The sequence below is a fragment of the Pseudophryne corroboree genome, chromosome 3 (assembly GCF_028390025.1).
Source record: "Pseudophryne corroboree isolate aPseCor3 chromosome 3, aPseCor3.hap2, whole genome shotgun sequence".
In the NCBI taxonomy this organism is placed as follows: Eukaryota; Metazoa; Chordata; class Amphibia; order Anura; family Myobatrachidae; genus Pseudophryne; species Pseudophryne corroboree.
The window spans coordinates 264,520,290-264,539,882 of record NC_086446.1 but is presented as its reverse complement, the minus strand read 5'-3'; the positions used below and the strand labels follow the sequence as shown (position 1 = coordinate 264,539,882).

Sequence of the window (19,593 nt, the reverse complement as noted above, 5' to 3'; positions counted from 1 at the left end):
ACACCGTACAACTTGTGATCTGAACCCAGTTAACAGTATGATAAACGTAGGAGCCTCTGAACAGACGGCTCACAACAATAACAACCCGATTTTTTTGTAACAATAACTATGTACAAGTATTGCAGACAATCCGCACTTGGGATGGGCGCCCAGCATCCACTACGGACTACGAGAAATAGATTTATCGGTAAGTAAAATCTTATTTTCTGACGTCCTAGTGGATGCTGGGACTCCGTCAGGACCATGGGGATTATACCAAAGCTCCCAAACGGGCGGGAGAGTGCGGATGACTCTGCAGCACCGAATGAGAGAACTCCAGGTCCTCTTTAGCCAGGGTATCAAATTTGTAAAATTTTACAAACGTGTTCTCCCCCGACCACGTAGCTGCTCGGCAGATTTGTAATGCCGAGACCCCTCGGGCAGCCGCCCAGGATGAGCCCACCTTCCTTGTGGAATGGGCCTTGACAGATTTAGGCTGTGGCAGGCCTGCCACAGAATGTGCAAGTTGAATTGTGCTACAAATCCAACGAGCAATCGTCTGCTTAGAAGCAGGAGCACCCAGCTTGTTGGGTGCATACAGTATAAACAGCGAGTCAGATTTTCTGACTCCAGCCGTCCTTGAAATATATATTCTCAATGCCCGGACAACGTCCAGCAACTTGGAATCCTCCAAATCGCTAGTAGCCGCAGGCACCACAATAGGCTGGTTCAGATGAAACGCTGACACCACCTTAGGCAGAAACTGAGGACGCGTCCGCAGTTCTGCCCTGTCCGAATGGAAAATCAGATATGGGCTTTTATACGATAAAGCCGCCAATTCTGATACTCTCCTGGCTGAAGCCAGGGCCAGTAGCATGGTTACTTTCCACGTAAGATATTTCAAATCCACCGATTTGAGTGGCTCAAACCAATGGGATTTGAGAAAATCCAAAACTACATTAAGGTCCCACGGAGCCACTGGGGGCACAACCGGGGGCTGTATATGTAGTACTCCTTTAACAAAAGTCTGGACTTCAGGAACTGAAGCCAATTCTTTCTGGAAGAAAATCGACAGGGCTGAAATTTGAACCTTAATGGACCCCAATTTGAGGCCCATAGACAATCCTGTTTGCAGGAAATGTAGGAATCGACCCAGTTGAAATTCCTCCGTGGGGGCCTTCCTGGCCTCACACCACGAAACATATTTTCTCCTAATGCGGTGATAATGTTGTGCAGTCACCTCCTTCCTGGCTTTAACCAGTGTAGGAATGACCTCTTCCGGAATGCCTTTTTCCCTTAGAATTCGGCGTTCAACCGCCACGCCGTCAAACGCAGCCGCGGTAAGTCTTGGAATAGACACGGTCCCTGCTGAATCAGGTCCCGTCTTAGAGGTAGAGGCCACGGATTTTCCGTGAGCATCTCCTGAAGTTCCGGGTACCAAGTTCTTCTTGGCCAATCCGGAGCCACGAGTATCGTTCTTACTCCCCTTTGCCGTATAATTCTCAGTACTTTTGGTATGAGAGGCAGAGGAGGGAACACATACACTGACTGGAACACCCACGGTGTTACCAGAGCGTCCACAGCTATTGCCTGAGGGTCTCTTGACCTGGCGCAATACCTGTCCAGTTTTTTGTTGAGGCGAGACGCCATCATATCCACCTTTGGTTTTTCCCAACGGTTCATTTACGTGGGCGACTGCCGTGATGTTGTCCGACTGGATCAACACCGGCTGACCCTGAAGCAGGGGTTTTGCCAGGCTTAGAGCATTGTAAATCGCTCTTAGCTCCAGTATATTTATGTGAAGAGACATCTCCAGGCTTGACCATACTCCCTGGAAGTTTCTTCCCTGTGTGACCGCTCCCCAGCCTCTCAGACTGGCATCCGTGGTCACCAGGACCCAGTCCTGTATGCCGAATCTGCGGCCCTCTAACAGATGAGCACTCTGCAACCACCACAGAAGAGACACCCTTGTCCGTGGCGATAAGGTTATCCGCTGATGCATCTGCAGATGCGATCCGGACCATTTGTCCAGCAGATCCCACTGAAAAGTTCGTGCGTGGAATCTGCCGAATGGGATTGCTTCGTAAGAAGCCACCATCTTTCCCAGGACTCTTGTGCATTGATGCACAGACACTTTTCCTGGTTTTAGGAGGTTCCTGACAGGTTCGGATAACTCCTTGGCTTTCTCCTCCGGAAGAAACACCTTTTTCTGAACCGTGTCCAGAATCATTCCCAGGAACAGCAGACGTGTTGTCGGGGTCAACTGAGATTTTGGAAAATTCAGAATCCACCCGTGTTGTTGCAGCACTACTTGGGTTAGTGCTACTCCGTTCTCCAGCTGTTCTCTGGACCTTGCCCTTATCAGGAGATCGTCCAAGTAAGGGATAATTAATACGCCTCTTCTTCGCAGAAGAATCATCATTTCGGGCATTACCTTGGTAAAGACCCGAGGTGCCGTGGACAATCCAAACGGCAGCGTCTGAAACTGATCATGACAGTTTTGCACCACGAACCTGAGGTACCCTTGATGTGAAGGGCAAATTGGGACATGCAGGTAAGCATCTTTTATGTCCAGGGACACCATAAAGTCCCCTTCTTCCAGATTCGCTATCACTGCTCTGAGTGATTCCATCTTGAACTTGAATTTTTGTATGTACAGGTTCAAAGATTTCAGATTTAGAATAGGTCTTACCGAGCAGTCCGGCTTCGGTACCACAAATAGCGTGGAGTAATACCCCTTTCCCTGTTGTAGGAGGGGTACCTTGACTATCACCTGCTGAGAAAACAGCTTGTGAATGGCTTCCAATACCGTCACCCTGTCTGAGGGAGACGTTGGCAAAGCAGACTTTAGGAACCGGCGAGGGGGAGACTTCTCGAATTCCAACCTGTAACCCTGAGATACTACCTGCAGGATCCAGGGGTCCACCTGTGAGCAAGCCCACTGCGCGCTGAAATTCTTGAGTCGACCCCCCACCGCTCCTGAGTCCGCTTGTAAAGTCCCAGCGTCATGCTGAGGGTTTTGCAGAACCCGGGGAGGGCTTCTGTTCCTGGGAAGGAGCTGCTTGCTGCCCTCTCTTACCCTTTCCTCTGCCTCGGGGCAGATATGACTGTCCTTTTGCCCGCTTGTTCTTATAGGACCGAAAGGACTGCGGCTGAAAAGACGGTGTCTTTTTCTGTTGGGAGGGGGTCTGAGGTAAAAAAAGGTGGATTTCCCGGCAGTTGCCGTGGCCACCAGATCCGATAGACCGACGCCAAATAATTCCTCCCCTTTATACGGCAATACTTCCATATGCCGTTTGGAATCCGCATCACCTGACCACTGTCGTGTCCATAAACTTCTTCTGGCAGATATGGACATCGCACTTACTCTCGATGCCAGAGTGCAAATATCCCTCTGAGCATCTCGCATATAAAGAAAAGCATCCTTTAATTGCTCTAAAGTCAGTAAAATACTGTCCCTATCCAGGGTATCAATATTTTCAGTCAGGGAATCCGACCAGACCACCCCAGCACTGCACATCCAGGCTGAGGCGATGGCTGGTCGCAGTATAACACCAGTATGTGTGTATATACTTTTTAGGGTAGTTTCCAGCCTCCTATCAGCTGGATCCTTGAGGGCGGCCGTATCAGGAGACGGTAACGCCACTTGTTTTGATAAGCGTGTGAGCGCCTTATCCACCCTAGGGGGTGTTTCCCAGCGCGCCCTAACCTCTGGCGGGAAAGGGTATAATGCCAATAACTTTTTTGAAATTAGCACTTTTCTATCTGGGTTAACCCACGCTTCATCACATACATCATTCAATTCCTCTGATTCAGGAAAAACTACAGGTAGTTTTTTCACCCCCCACATAATACCCCTTTTTGTGGTACTTGTAGTATCAGAGATATGCAAAGCCTCCTTCATTGCCGTGATCATATAACGTGTGGCCCTACTGGAAAATACGTTTGTTTCTTCACCGTCGACACTAGATTCAGTGTCCGTGTCTGGGTCTGTGTCGACCGACTGAGGTAAAGGGCGTTTTACAGCCCCTGACGGTGTCTGAGACGCCTGGGCAGGTACTAACTGGTTTGCCGGCCGTCTCATGTCGTCAACTGATTTTTGTAATGTGCTGACATTATCACGTAATTCCATAAACAAAGCCATCCATTCCGGTGTCGACTCCCTGGGGGGTGACAACACCATTACCGGCAATTGCTCTGCCTCCACACCAACATCGTCCTCATACATGTCGACACACACGTACCGACACACAGCAGACACACGGGGAATGCTCTATTGAAGACAGGACCCCACTAGCCCTTTGGGGAGACAGAAGGAGAGTTTGCCAGCACACACCCAAGCGCTATAATATATATGGGAACAACCCTATATAAGTGTTGTATCCTTATAGCAGCTTAAATATAGTAATATCGCCAAAAAAGGTGCCCCCCCTCTCTGTTTTACCCTGTTTCTGTAGTGCAGTGCAGGGGAGAGTCCTGGGAGCCTTCCTCACAGCGGAGCCGAGCAGGAAAATGGCGCTGTGTGCTGAGGAGAATAAGCCCCGCCCCCTATTTCGGCGGGCTCTTCTCCGGAGTTTGTGAGATCTGGCAGGGGTTAAATACATCCATATAGCCTCAAGGGCTATATGTGATGTATTTTTAGCCATAAAAATAAGATTTTACTTACCGATAAATCTATTTCTCGGAGTCCGTAGTGGATGCTGGGGTTCCTGAAAGGACCATGGGGAATAGCGGCTCCGCAGGAGACAGGGCACAAAAAGTAAAGCTTTTCCAGATCAGGTGGTGTGCACTGGCTCCTCCCCCTATGACCCTCCTCCAGACTCCAGTTAGGTACTGTGCCCGGACGAGCGTACACAATAAGGGAGGATTTTGAATCCCGGGTAAGACTCATACCAGCCACACCAATCACACCGTACAACTTGTGATCTAAACCCAGTTAACAGTATGATAACAGCGGAGCCTCTGAAAGATGGCTTCCTTCAACAATAACCCGAATTAGTTAATAATAACTATGTACAATTATTGCAGATAATCCGCACTTGGGATGGGCGCCCAGCATCCACTACGGACTCCGAGAAATAGATTTATCGGTAAGTAAAATCTTATTTTCTCTATCGTCCTAGTGGATGCTGGGGTTCCTGAAAGGACCATGGGGATTATACCAAAGCTCCCAAACGGGCGGGAGAGTGCGGATGACTCTGCAGCACCGAATGAGAGAACTCCAGGTCCTCCTTAGCCAGAGTATCAAATTTGTAAAATTTTACAAACGTGTTCTCCCCTGACCACGTAGCTGCTCGGCAAAGTTGTAATGCCGAGACCCCTCGGGCAGCCGCCCAAGATGAGCCCACCTTCCTTGTGGAGTGGGCCTTTACAGATTTAGGCTGTGGCAGGCCTGCCACAGAATGTGCAAGTTGGATTGTGCTACAGATCCAACGAGCAATCGTCTGCTTAGACGCAGGAGCACCCATCTTGTTGGGTGCATACAATATAAACAACGAGTCAGATTTTCTGACTCCAGCTGTCCTTGCAATATATATTTTTAATGCTCTGACAACGTCCAGTAACTTGGAGTCCTCCAAGTCACTTGTAGCCGCAGGCACTACAATAGGCTGGTTCAGATGAAATGCTGACACCACCTTAGGGAGAAAATGCGGACGAGTCCGCAGTTCTGCCCTGTCCGATTGGAAAATCAGATATGGGCTTTTGTAAGATAAAGCTGCCAGTTCTGACACTCTCCTGGCCGAAGCCAGGGCTAGAAGCATGGTCACTTTCCATGTGAGATATTTCAAATCCACCTTCTTTAGTGGTTCAAACCAATGAGATTTTAGAAAGTCCAAAACCACATTGAGATCCCACGGTGCCACTGGAGGCACCACAGGAGGCTGTATATGTAGCACTCCCTTAACAAAGGTCTGGACTTCAGGGACTGAAGCCAATTCTTTTTGAAAGAAAATCGACAGGGCCGAAATTTGAACCTTAATAGATCCCAATTTGAGACCCATAGACAATCCTGATTGCAGGAAATGTAGGAATCGACCCAGTTGAAATTCCTCCGTCGGAGCACTCCGATCTTCGCACCACGCAACATATTTTCGCCAAATTCGGTGATAATGTTGCACGGTTACTTCCTTCCTTGCTTTAATCAAAGTAGGAATGACTTCTTCCGGCATGCCTTTTTCCTTTAGGATCCGGCGTTCAACCGCCATGCCGTCAAACGCAGCCGCGGTAAGTCTTGAAACAGACAGGGACCCTGCTGAAGCAAGTCCCTCCTTAGAGGTAGAGGCCACGGATCTTCCGTGATCATCTCTTGAAGTTCCGGGTACCAAGTCCTTCTTGGCCAATCCGGAACCACTAGTATCGTTCTTACGCCTCTTTGCCGTATAATTCTCAATACTTTTGGTATGAGAGGCAGAGGAGGAAACACATACACCGACTGGTACACCCAAGGCGTTACCAGCGCGTCCACAGCTATTGCCTGCGGATCTCTTGACCTGGCGCAATACCTGTCCAGTTTTTTGTTGAGGCGAGACGCCATCATGTCCACCATTGGTCTTTCCCAACGGGTTACCAGCATGTGGAAGACTTCTGGATGAAGTCCCCACTCTCCCGGGTGAAGATCGTGTCTGCTGAGGAAGTCTGCTTCCCAGTTGTCCACTCCCGGGATGAACACTGCTGACAGTGCTATCACATGATTCTCTGCCCAGCGAAGAATCCTTGCAGCTTCTGCCATTGCACTCCTGCTTCTTGTGCCGCCCTGTCTGTTCACATGGGCGACTGCCGTGATGTTGTCCGACTGGATCAACACCGGTTTTCCCTGAAGCAGAGGTTCTGCCTGGCTTAGAGCATTGTATATTGCTCTTAGTTCCAGAATGTTTATGTGAAGAGACGTTTCCAGGCTCGTCCATACTCCCTGGAAGTTTCTTCCTTGTGTGACTGCTCCCCAGCCTCTCAGGCTGGCGTCCGTGGTCACCAGGATCCAATCCTGTATGCCGAATCTGCGGCCCTCCAATAGATGAGCACTCTGCAACCACCACAGAAGAGACACCCTTGTCCTTGGAGACAGGGTTATCCGCAGGTGCATCTGAAGATGCGACCCTGACCATTTGTCCAACAGATCCCTTTGGAAAATTCTTGCGTGGAATCTGCCGAATGGAATTGCTTCGTAAGAAGCCACCATTTTTCCCAGGACTCTTGTCGGCATTAACTGGGATTTTGGAATATTCAGAATCCACCCGTGCTGTTTTAGCACTTCTTGAGACAGTGCTAATCCCATCTCTAGCTGTTCTCTGGACCTTGCCCTTATTAGGAGATCGTCCAAGTATGGGATAATTAATATGCCTTTTCTTCGAAGAAGAATCATCATCTCGGCCATTACCTTTGTAAAGACCCGAGGTGCCGTGGACAATCCGAACGGCAGCGTCTGAAACTGATAGTGACAGTTTTGTACAACGAACCTGAGGTACCCCTGGTGTGAGGGGTAAATTGGAACGTGGAGATACGCATCCTTGATGTCCAAGGATACCATAAAGTCCCCCTCTTCCAGGTTCGCTATCACTGCTCTGAGTGACTCCATCTTGAACTTGAACTTCTTTATGTACAGGTTCAAGGACTTCAGATTTAGAATAGGCCTTACCGAGCCATCCGGCTTCGGTACCACAAAAAGAGTGGAATAATACCCCTTCCCTTGTTGTAGAAGAGGTACCTTGACTATCACCTGCTGAGAGTACAGCTTGTGAATGGCTTCCAAAACCGTCTCCCTTTCAGAGGGGGACGTTGGTAAAGCAGACTTCAGGAAACGGCGAGGTGGATCTGTCTCTAATTCCAACCTGTACCCCTGAGATATTATCTGCAGGATCCAGGGATCTACCTGCGAGTGAGCCCACTGCGCGCTGTAATTTTTGAGACGACCACCCACCGTCCCCGAGTCCGCTTGAGAAGCCCCAGCGTCATGCTGAGGCTTTTGTAGAAGCCGGGGAGGGCTTCTGTTCCTGGGAAGGAGCTGCCTGTTGCTGTCTCTTCCCTCGACCTCTGCCTCGTGGCAGATATGAATAGCCCTTTGCTCTCTTATTTTTAAAGGAACGAAAGGGCTGCGGTTGAAAAGTCGGTGCCTTTTTCTGTTGGGGAGTGACTTGAGGTAGAAAGGTGGATTTCCCGGCTGTAGCCGTGGCCACCAAATCTGATAGACCGATTCCAAATAACTCCTCCCCTTTATACGGCAAAACTTCCATATGCCGTTTTGAATCCGCATCGCCTGTCCACTGTCGCGTCCATAAAGCTCTTCTGGCCGAAATGGACATAGCACTTACCCGTGATGCCAGTGTGCAGATATCCCTCTGTGCATCACGCATATAAAGAAATGCATCCTTTATTTGTTCTAACGACAGTAAAATATTGTCCCTGTCCAGGGTATCAATATTTTCAATCAGGGACTCTGACCAAACTACCCCAGCACTGCACATCCAGGCAGTCGCTATAGCTGGTCGTAGTATAACACCTGCATGTGTGTATATACTTTTTTGGATATTTTCCATCCTCCTATCTGATGGATCTTTAAGTGCGGCCGTCTCAGGAGAGGGTAACGCCACTTGTTTAGATAAGCGTGTTAGCGCCTTGTCCACCCTAGGAGGTGTTTCCCAGCGCTCCCTAACCTCTGGCGGGAAAGGGCGCACAGCTGCAGTGCTGTGCGCTACCTTTAGAAGACTGCATGAGTCTTCAGCCGCCGATTCTGGACCTCTTCTGACTTCAGCATCTGCAAGGGGGCCGGCGGCGCGGCTCCGGTGACCATCCAGGCTGTACCTGTGATCGTCCCTCTGGAGCTGATGTCCAGTAGCCAAGAAGCCAATCCATCCTGCACGCAGGTGAGTTGACTTCTCTCCCCTAAGTCCCTCGATGCAGTGAGCCTGTTGCCAGCAGGACTCACTGAAAATAAGAATTTACTTACCGATAATTCTATTTCTCGGAGTCTGTAGTGGATGCTGGGGTTCCTGAAAGGACCATGGGGAATAGCGGCTCCGCAGGAGACAGGGCACAAAAAGTAAAGCTTTACGATCAGGTGGTGTGTACTGGCTCCTCCCCCCATGACCCTCCTCCAAGCCTCAGTTAGGATACTGTGCCGGACGAGCGTACACAATAAGGAAGGATTTATGAATCCCGGGTAAGACTCATACCAGCCACACCAATCACACCGTACAACCTGTGATCTAAACCCAGTTAACAGTATGATAACAGAGGAGCCTCTGAAAGATGGCTCCCTACAACAATAACCCGATTTAGGTAACAATAACTATGTACAATTATTGCAGATAATCCGCACTTGGGATGGGCGCCCAGCATCCACTACGGACTCCGAGAAATAGAATTATCGGTAAGTAAATTCTTATTTTCTCTATCGTCCTAGTGGATGCTGGGGTTCCTGAAAGGACCATGGGGATTATACCAAAGCTCCCAAACGGGCGGGAGAGTGCGGATGACTCTGCATCACCGAATGAGAGAACTCCAGGTCCTCCTTAGCCAGGGTATCAAATTTGTAGAATTTTACAAACGTGTTCTCCCCCGACCACGTAGCCGCTCGGCAGAGTTGTAATGCCGAGACCCCTCGGGCAGCCGCCCAAGAAGAACCCACCTTCCTTGTGGAGTGGGCTTTTACCGATTTTGGCTGTGGCAGGCCTGCCACAGAATGTGCAAGCTGAATCGTACTACAAATCCAGCGAGCAATAGTCTGCTTAGACGCAGGAGCGCCCAACTTGTTGGGAGCATATAGTATAAACAGTGAGTCAGATTTCCTGACTCCAGCTGTCCTTGAAATGTATATTTTTAAAGCTCTGACAACGTCCAACAACTTGGAGTCCTCCAAGTCGCTTGTAGCCGCAGGCACTACAATAGGCTGGTTCAGATGAAATGCTGACACCACCTTAGGGAGAAAATGTGGACGAGTCCGCAGTTCTGCCCTGTCCGAATGGAAAATCAGATATGGGCTTTTGTAAGATAAAGCTGCCAGTTCTGACACTCTCCTGGCCGAAGCCAGGGCTAGTAGCATGGTCACTTTCCATGTGAGATATTTCAAATCCACATTTTTTAGTGGTTCAAACCAATGAGATTTGAGAAAGTCCAAAACAACATTGAGATCCCACGGTGCCACTGGAGGCACCACAGGGGGCTGTATATGCAGTACTCCCTTAACAAAGGTCTGGACTTCAGGAACTGAAGCCAATTCTTTCTGGAAGAAAATCGACAGGGCCGAAATTTGAACCTTAATAGATCCCAATTTGAGACCCATAGACAATCCTGATTGCAGGAAATGTAGGAATCGACCCAGTTGAAATTCCTCCGTCGGAGCACTCCGATCCTCGCACCACGCAACATATTTTCGCCAAATGCGGTGATAATGTTGCGCGGTTACTTCCTTCCTTGCTTTAATCAAGGTAGGAATGACTTCTTCCGGCATGCCTTTTTCCTTTAGGATCCGGCGTTCAACCGCCATGCCGTCAAACGCAGCCGCGGTAAGTCTTGAAACAGACAGGGACCCTGCTGAAGCAAGTCCCTTCTCAGAGGTAGAGGCCACGGATCCTCCGTGATCATCTCTTGAAGTTCCGGGTACCAAGTCCTTCTTGGCCAATCCGGAACCACTAGTATCGTTCTTACGCCTCTTTGCCGTATAATTCTCAATACTTTTGGTATGAGAGGCAGAGGAGGAAACACATACACCGACTGGTACACCCAAGGCGTTACCAGCGCGTCCACAGCTATTGCCTGCGGGTCTCTTGACCTGGCGCAATACCTGTCCAGTTTTTTGTTGAGGCGAGACGCCATCATGTCCACCATTGGTCTTTCCCAACGGGTTACAAGCATGTGGAAAACTTCTGGATGAAGTCCCCACTCTCCCGGGTGAAGGTCGTGTCTGCTGAGGAAGTCTGCTTCCCAGTTGTCCACTCCCGGGATGAACACTGCTGACAGTGCTATCACATGATTCTCTGCCCAGCGAAGAATCCTTGCAGCTTCTGCCATTGCACTCCTGCTTCTTGTGCCGCCCTGTCTGTTTACATGGGCGACTGCCGTGATGTTGTCCGACTGGATCAACACCGGTTTTCCTTGAATCAGAGGTTCTGCCTGGCTTAGAGCATTGTAGATTGCTCTTAGTTCCAGAATGTTTATGTGAAGAGACGTTTCCAGGCTCGACCACACGCCCTGGAAGTTTCTTCCTTGTGTGACTGCTCCCCAGCCTCTCAGGCTGGCGTCCGTGGTCACCAGGATCCAATCCTGTATGCCGAATCTGCGGCCCTCCAATAGATGAGCACTCTGCAACCACCACAGAAGAGATACCCTTGTCCTTGGAGACAGGGTTATCCGCTGGTGCATCTGAAGATGCGACCCTGACCATTTGTCCAGCAGATCCCTCTGGAAAATTCTTGCGTGGAATCTGCCGAATGGAATTGCTTCGTAAGAAGCCACCATTTTTCCCAGGACTCTTGTGCATTGATGTACAGACACCTTTCCTGGTTTTAGGAGGTTCCTGACAAGTTCGGATAACTCCTTGGCTTTTTCCTCCGGGAGAAAAACCTTTTTCTGAACCGTGTCCAGAATCATCCCTAGGAACAGCAGACGTGTTGTCGGAATTAACTGGGATTTTGGAATATTCAGAATCCACCCGTGCTGCTTTAGCACTTCTTGAGACAGTGCTAATCCCATCTCTAGCTGTTCTCTGGACCTTGCCCTTATTAGGAGATCGTCCAAGTATGGGATAATTAATACGCCTTTTCTTCGAAGAAGAATCATCATCTCGGCCATTACCTTGGTAAAGACCCGAGGTGCCGTGGACAATCCAAACGGCAGCGTCTGAAACTGATAGTGACAGTTCTGTACGACGAACCTGAGGTACCCCTGGTGTGAGGGGTAAATTGGAACGTGGAGATACGCATCCTTGATGTCCAAGGATACCATAAAGTCCCCTTCTTCCAGGTTCGCTATCACTGCTCTGAGTGACTCCATCTTGAACTTGAACTTTTTTATGTACAGGTTCAAGGATTTCAGATTTAGAATAGGTCTTACCGAGCCATCCGGCTTCGGTACCACAAATAGAGTGGAATAATACCCCTTTCCTTGTTGTAAAAGAGGTACCTTGACAATCACCTGCTGAGAGTACAGCTTGTGAATGGCTTCCAAGACCGTCACCCTGTCGGAGCGGGACGTTGGTAAAGCAGACTTCAGGAAACGGCGAGGTGGATCCGTCTCTAGTTCCAACCTGTACCCCTGAGATATTATCTGCAGGATCCAGGGATCTACCTGCGAGTGAGCCCACTGCGCGCTGAAATTCTTGAGACGACCGCCCACCGCCCCCGAGTCCGCTTGAGAAGCCCCAGCGTCATGCTGAGGCTTTTGTAGAAGCGGGGGAGGGCTTCTGTTCCTGGGAAGGAGCTGCCTGTTGCAGTCTCTTCCCCCTTCCTCTGCCTCGTGGCAGATATGAATATCCCTTTGCTCTCTTGTTTTTAAAGGAACGAAAGGGCTGCGGTTGAAAAGTCGGTGTCTTTTTCTGTTGGGGAGTGACTTGAGGTAAAAAGGTGGATTTCCCGGCTGTAGCCGTGGCCACCAAATCCGATAGACCAACACCAAATAACTCCTCCCCTTTATACGGCAAAACTTCCATATGCCGTTTTGAGTCCGCATCACCTGACCACTGTCGCGTCCATAAACTTCTTCTGACCGAAATGGACATAGCACTTACCCGTGATGCCAGTGTGCAAATATCCCTCTGTGCATCACGCATATAAAGAAATGCATCCTTTATTTGCTCTAAAGACAGTAAAACATTGTCCCTATCCAGGGTATCAATATTTTCAATCAGGGACTCTGACCAAGCTACCCCAGCACTGCACATCCAGGCTGTCGCTATAGCTGGTCGTAGTATAACACCTGTATGTGTGTATATACTTTTTTGGATATTTTCCATCCTCCTATCTGCTGGATCTTTAAGTGCGGCCGTCTCAGGAGAGGGTAACGCCACTTGTTTTGATAAGCGTGTGAGCGCCTTGTCCACCCTAGGAGGTGTTTCCCAGCGCGCCCTAACCTCTGGCGGGAAAGGGTATAAAGCCAATAACTTCTTTGAAATTAGCAGTTTATCGGGGGCAACCCACGCTTCATCACACACCTCATTTAATTCATCTGATTCAGGAAAAACTATAGGTAGTTTTTTCACACCCCACATAATACCCTGTTTTGTGGTACCTGTAGTATCAGCAATATGTAACGCCTCCTTCATTGCCAAAATCATATAACGTGTGGCCCTACTGGAAAATACGGTTGATTCGTCACCGTCGCCACTGGAATCAGTGCCTGTGTCCGTGTCGACCGACTGAGGTAACGGGCGTTTTACAGCCCCTGACGGTGTTTGAGGCGCCTGGACAGGTGCTAATTGATTGTCCGGCCGTCTCATGTCGTCAAACGACTGCTTTAGCGTGTTGACACTATCCCGTAATTCCATAAATAAAGCCATCCATTCTGGTGTCGACTCCCTAGGGGGTGACACCCCCATATTTGGCAATTGCTCCGCCTCCACACCAATATCGTCCTCATACATGTCGACACACACGTACCGACACACAGCAGACACACAGGGAATGCTCTTAAAGAAGACAGGACCCCACTAGCCCTTTGGGGAGACAGAGGGAGAGTTTGCCAGCACACACCAAAAGCGCTATATATGACAGGGATAGCCTTATAATAAGTGCTCCCTGTATAGCTGCTTTAATATATATATTTTTGCCACAATTTTGCCCCCCCTCTCTTGTTTTACCCTGTTTCTGTAGTGCAGTGCAGGGGAGAGCCTGGGAGCCTTCCTGACCAGCGGAGCTGTGTGAGGAAAATGTCGCTGTGTGCTGAGGAGATAGGCCCCGCCCCTTTTTCGGCGGGCTCGTCTCCCGCTCTTTAACGGATTCTGGCAGGGGTTAAATATCTCCATATAGCCCCCGGAGGCTATATGTGAGGTATTTTTTGCCAAAAAATAGGTTTACATTGCCTCCCAGGGCGCCCCCCTCCCAGCGCCCTGCACCCTCAGTGACTGCCGTGTGAAGTGTGCTGAGAGGAAATGGCGCACAGCTGCAGTGCTGTGCGCTACCTTAAGAAGACTGAGGAGTCTTCTGCCGCCGATTCTGGACCTTCTTCTCGTTTCAGCATCTGCAAGGGGGCCGGCGGCGAGGCTCCGGTGACCATCCAGGCTGTACCTGTGATCGTCCCTCTGGAGCTAATGTCCAGTAGCCAAAGAAGCCAATCCATCCTGCACGCAGGTGAGTTCACTTCTTCTCCCCTAAGTCCCTCGTTGCAGTGATCCTGTTGCCAGCAGGACTCACTGTAAAAATAGGATTTTGGTACTTACCAGGTAAATCCTTTTCTTTGAATCCATAGGGGGCACTGGAGTACTCTTGGGATATGGACGGCTTAGCAGAAACAAAGGCACTGAATATTTAAATTTAGAACTCTCCACCCCTCCATATCCCAGAGTACCTCAGTGTACTACCTCAGTGTTTTTTACTGAGCCGAACAGGAACTATAGAGAGGTTGACAATGGAGAATTCTTATAACATAACGGACAACAACAAAGTTGACACATAACGTTACTGCCAACGAAACAGTTGACACCATAACCGATAGAACTTTATAATTTGAACCAGTCGGTGAAAATGTGTTACCATAAGATCCCCTGAGCTTAATACAACCCAGGTAAAACTGCTCTGGGTGGGCGTCCAGTGCCCCCTATGGATTCAAAGAAAAGGATTTACCTGGTAAGTACCAAAATCCTATTTTCTTTTTCATCCACTAGGGGTCACTGGAGTACTCTTGGGACGTACCAAAGCTTCCCTCGTGGGCGGGAGAGCTGTTTGACACCTGTAACACTAGGCGGCCAAAGCTAGATGCTGATGCCGCAAACGTATCAAACTTGTAAAAGCGCACAAACGTGTGCACTGAAGACCATGTAGCCGCACGGTCAAGCTGTGTTGTAGAAGCTCCACGACCAGCTGGCCATGACGTTCCCACAGAACCTGTGGGATGAGCTATTACTGATGTAGGCGACTGTAACTTAGCCTTAAGGTAAGCCTGACGTATAGTCAGTTTTATCCATCTGGATAAGGTCTGCTGAGAAGCTGGCCAACCCCACTTGGCAGCATCATAGAGTACAAACAACGTATCCGTATTACGAACTGTAGACGTTCGGGACATATAAACGCGGAATGCGCGTACCACATTCAGAATTCTAGAATGTACTGTCAACACAGGAACCACTATTGGTTGATGTGAAAAGATGACACTAGCTTTGGTAAGAAATCGGAAATCGTCCGAAGTTAAGCTCTGTCATCAGGAAACACCAAATACGGTGGCTTGCAAGACAAGGCACCCAAATTTGAAAAACGCCTTGCCGAAGCTAAGGCTAGAAGAAAAAACGTTTTCCAAGTCAGAAACTTAATATCCACTTGCTGTAAGGGTTCAAAATATGAAGACTGTAAGAAATCTGAACCCAAATTCAAGTCCCATGGCGCTGTAAGTGGGATAAATGGAGGCTGTACTCTGAGGACACCCTGCAGAAAAATGTGTACCGACGGCAATGGAGCCAATCGTCTTTGAAAATAAATTGACAACACAGATATCTGCACCTTCAGTGTAGATAAACGCAGTCCTCCATCCAACCCCGTCTGTAAAAATAACAGAATACGGGTACTTGAAAAATGATGTCGGAAACTTCCGAGCTTCACACCAACCTATATAGGCACGCCAAATTCTGTAATAATGAGCTGCCGTAACCGCTTCCTAGCTCGTAACATGGTTGGTATAACCGATACTGTAATGCCCTCTCTTTCTTCTGAAGAGAGCGGTCTCAACAACCACCTAGTCAACCGCAGCCGCGCTAAAAAGGGGTAAAAGAACGGCCCCTGTTGTAACGGGTTGGACGTAGTATGAGCGGCCAAGGATCGTCTGCGAGTAGTCCTCGGAGATTCAAGAACCAAGCTCTCCGAGACCCATGAGATATCACTAGTATGACTGTGATGGACTCTCTTATGATCCGTTTTAGCAACGGAGAAAACAGCGGAAAACGGTGGAAACAGATACACGAGGCTGTACGGCCATGCGATTGTGAGAGCATCCACCGCCACTGCCCTTGGGAACTGTCGTTCTGGACACATACTGGGCGTTTGTAATTGTGGCGAGATGCCATCATGTCCACCTGAGGGTAACCCCACCTGTGGACCAACCTGTGAAACACCTCTGGATTTAATGCCCAGTCTCCTGGATGAAAATCCCGACGGCTGAGATCATCTGTCTAACAGATGTCCACTCCCGGAATGAACCCAGTCTACAATATCACCTTGTGGTATTCTGGGCAATTGAGGATTCGAGCTACTTCCCGCAATGCCATGCGGCTTCTCGTTCCTCCCTGGTTGTTGTGTATGCGACTGCCGTCGCGTTGTGTGACTGGCCTTGGACAGTCTGAGAGCGAAGCATGTAGTGCATAGTAAATTGCACGGAGTTCCAGGACCTTTATAGACAGCAATCTGTCGTGATCCGTTTAGAACCCCTGTCGCTGACCATTTTAACTACAACTCCCCAACCTCTGAGATTCTCGCCCAGAGTAGAGACACCCTCGCCCCCCTGTGGGATACGCGAGTGAAAACCTCCGAACTGAAGCGCTTCGAAAGCCCATCATTGCCGATAGTGTGCGTGGCTTGAGCACTAATTGTACCAGATGGCATATAATCTGTTCTTTCTGGTGTAGTAGGTAAATTCTTTGATTTACCGTATCTGGAATCATACCTAGGAATTAAAGTCGTTGAGACGGAATTAGATGCGATTGTTTTTGAACTTGACACTGCAACCGTGGTGTACGTTAGCAGCGCAAGTCGGAGGAGCATCTGTTGAGACGGAGCTCTTATGAGCAGATCGTCTAAGTATGGAACGATTGTCACTGCCAGGGATCTGAGATGAGCTATCATCACAAACATCACTTTGGTGAATACCCGAGGCGCTGAGAAGAGGCCAAACGGTAGAACCTGAAACGGTTAATGGTTGTGGCGTATTGCAAAACGCAAGAACCTGTGATGAGGTGACCAAACCGGAATGTGTAAGTACGCATCCTGGAGATCAAACACAATCATGCAATCTTGTGGCTCCAAAAATGCAAATACTAACCGCAGAAAATCCATCTTCAATCTGTAGTAAGTGACTTGCTGATTGAGACTGCGACGGAGCCCTCCGGCTTCGGTACCACAAACAGACGGAAATAATAACCCTGACTTTGTTGGTGTACCAGGCTTGGAAATAAAAACTGCTGAAACCAGCAGAGACTGAATGGCAACCTGCCAAAACGCCTTATTTCGTCCGACAGAGGCAGTCCTGTCTTTTACCCTAAATAGCGGATACATCCATGAGTGGATGGCTGGAAACCCGGCAAATGTAACGTGTAAAGGCGCACTCCCACAATTGGAAATTCGAGATGGGCTGAGAGCCCGTCAAGCCACTGGCTTGTTGTGACTTTAGCGCCCTGGCGTTACAAGGCGTGACTGTTTTTGTACCACAGCCTTGAAAAGACTGAAGTCTAAAAGCTTTAAACGCCGGACCAGAGTATTTCCGGCTTGATACCGGAGGAGGCCATTTTGTCCAATTTAGGACCAAACAACTTCTGGCCTTGTCGTGCTGAAACTAGCGACGATGAAAAACGAGAAGCAAGATAACAGGCGGCAGCAGACGCTGTACCGAGATACTCAGCAGCTTCTCATTAACGATAAGTATAACGTGATCGTCATTGTTTCCATACACAGAGCGCCCTAGTGACCCAAATGTATCTTGGGTCTTTATAAGGTTTGACACAGACGAATTCACCAATGGCGGATTCTAGAATTTAGATGTCACTGTGTGGAAACGGGTAAATAGCCTTAAATCTTAGTAAGATATCCTAAATAAGAAACCCAGTGAAGATCTGTCGTTTAGTAAATACAACGGATTAGATGTTAGAGGCTTCTTATTCTCTGTAAATTTGGATGTTAGAGCCTCCTTATTCTCTGTAAATTTCAGAGACTGACTCACTGGTCATTAGCAATGTATGGTTGTCAAAACCAGCACTATCTGACTGTCTAATGTGCCCTCCTCACTCGTATTTTGCGCTGTGAGGTTTGACATAGAATTGTCAGGACTGCAACATAGAAGAAATGTTTAAATTATAAAACCAGTTAAATTAACACCCTGGTATCCAAAGTTAAATTGGACTGAGACTCCTCCGTTAAAGCTGGCGGAGTAACTTCTGAGACTCCGATGTTACCGTTGAGCGGAGTCAATTTGAATTGCCAATGCTTAACATAGGATCTGGGAATGAACCGGCTTCCGGAGTGGAAACCTACAAAACATACTGAACATGTGGTAGATTTATGTCCAGACTTTTGTTTAAAAGTATTTTTAGTCTGTGCTGGAGCCTTACTCCTTATGCCGACAGACAACACAATAGGCAAAGTACAGACACTTGCACGACTTAGTAAAATTATTACTTAAGGTGTGTAATATATATCTATGTATTTATGGCCGAAATGCAGTTCACATGGTCAGCCTATGTGAAACCTGAACCAAACTTCCCACTAACACCCCTGCGCCTCCGGTGGAGTAGTGATGTAGGGCAGGAATGTTCTGGAATTACAAACTGGAAGAAACAGGAAGCATGGTTAAAATGGCCCCCATGCCATGCTTACACTGATAATCACAGTTACAATTGCTACAGTGTTAACATAGGCTGAATAGCCTATTATACAGTGAAAATCACAAGCAGGTTACAATACATGCTGTAGTGTTAATATAGGCTCAATAGCCTATTATACAGTGATTTAATATAGGCTCAATAGCCTATTATACAGCGATAATCACAGGCAGACCACAATACATGCTGTAGTGTTAATATAGGCTCAATAGTCTATTACACAGTGAAAATCACATCTACAATACATGGATCCAGTATTAATATAGGCTCACTAGCCTATCACCCATTAACTCTGCCTGCTGTTTATAAAGATATGGCAGCCCTTTACATTCTCTTGCCGCTGTAATCAGCCAGATTCCCCCCCCCCCCTTCCCCCTGTACTCCCTGTAGCGCTGTGTCTCAGCGGGGAGCGCCGGGAAGTTGCAGGGAGGCGAGGGACACTTCTTGCCGAGCAGCGGAGGTCGGCTGGCCGGAGCGGCGCGTAGCGGCTTCCGGCGTCGCTAGCCGAGCTGCGGCGGTTCTCCCCCTCTCAGCGCTGGCACCATGACGGAGCGTCTGGGTGGGCGGACGGTGCTGGGGCGGCCGGACGGAGCGGCTGGGCGGCCGGACGGAGCGGAGCGGCTGGGGCGGGCGGCTGTATGAGCGGCGGCGGCATTACAACAGTGACCCCACACAGCGGGGCGGCAGCCTGCGCTGACCGCCCCGTCTTCCCAGCATACCTTGTAGGGAGGCCTGCGACGGGCTTCTAAGCTCCTCTTCCGGTCATGGCTGCGACGGGGCTTCTATTTGTAAGCTCCGTCCAGCCCTTCAGGTCATGGCTGCGACGGGGCTTCTATCTGTGAGCCCCGTCCAGCTGTTGCAGGAGACAGTAGGCTGCCTGTGGCTGTGAGGGT

At 49.0% G+C, this 19,593-nt stretch overlaps 1 protein-coding gene across 5 annotated transcripts in view; it reads right to left on the bottom strand.

Annotated features, from left to right (window-relative positions):
• The window catches only part of RAE1 (ribonucleic acid export 1), a 71,787-nt gene that overhangs the window by 16,907 nt on the left and 35,287 nt on the right, over positions 1-19,593 (bottom strand). The window lies entirely within an intron of this gene.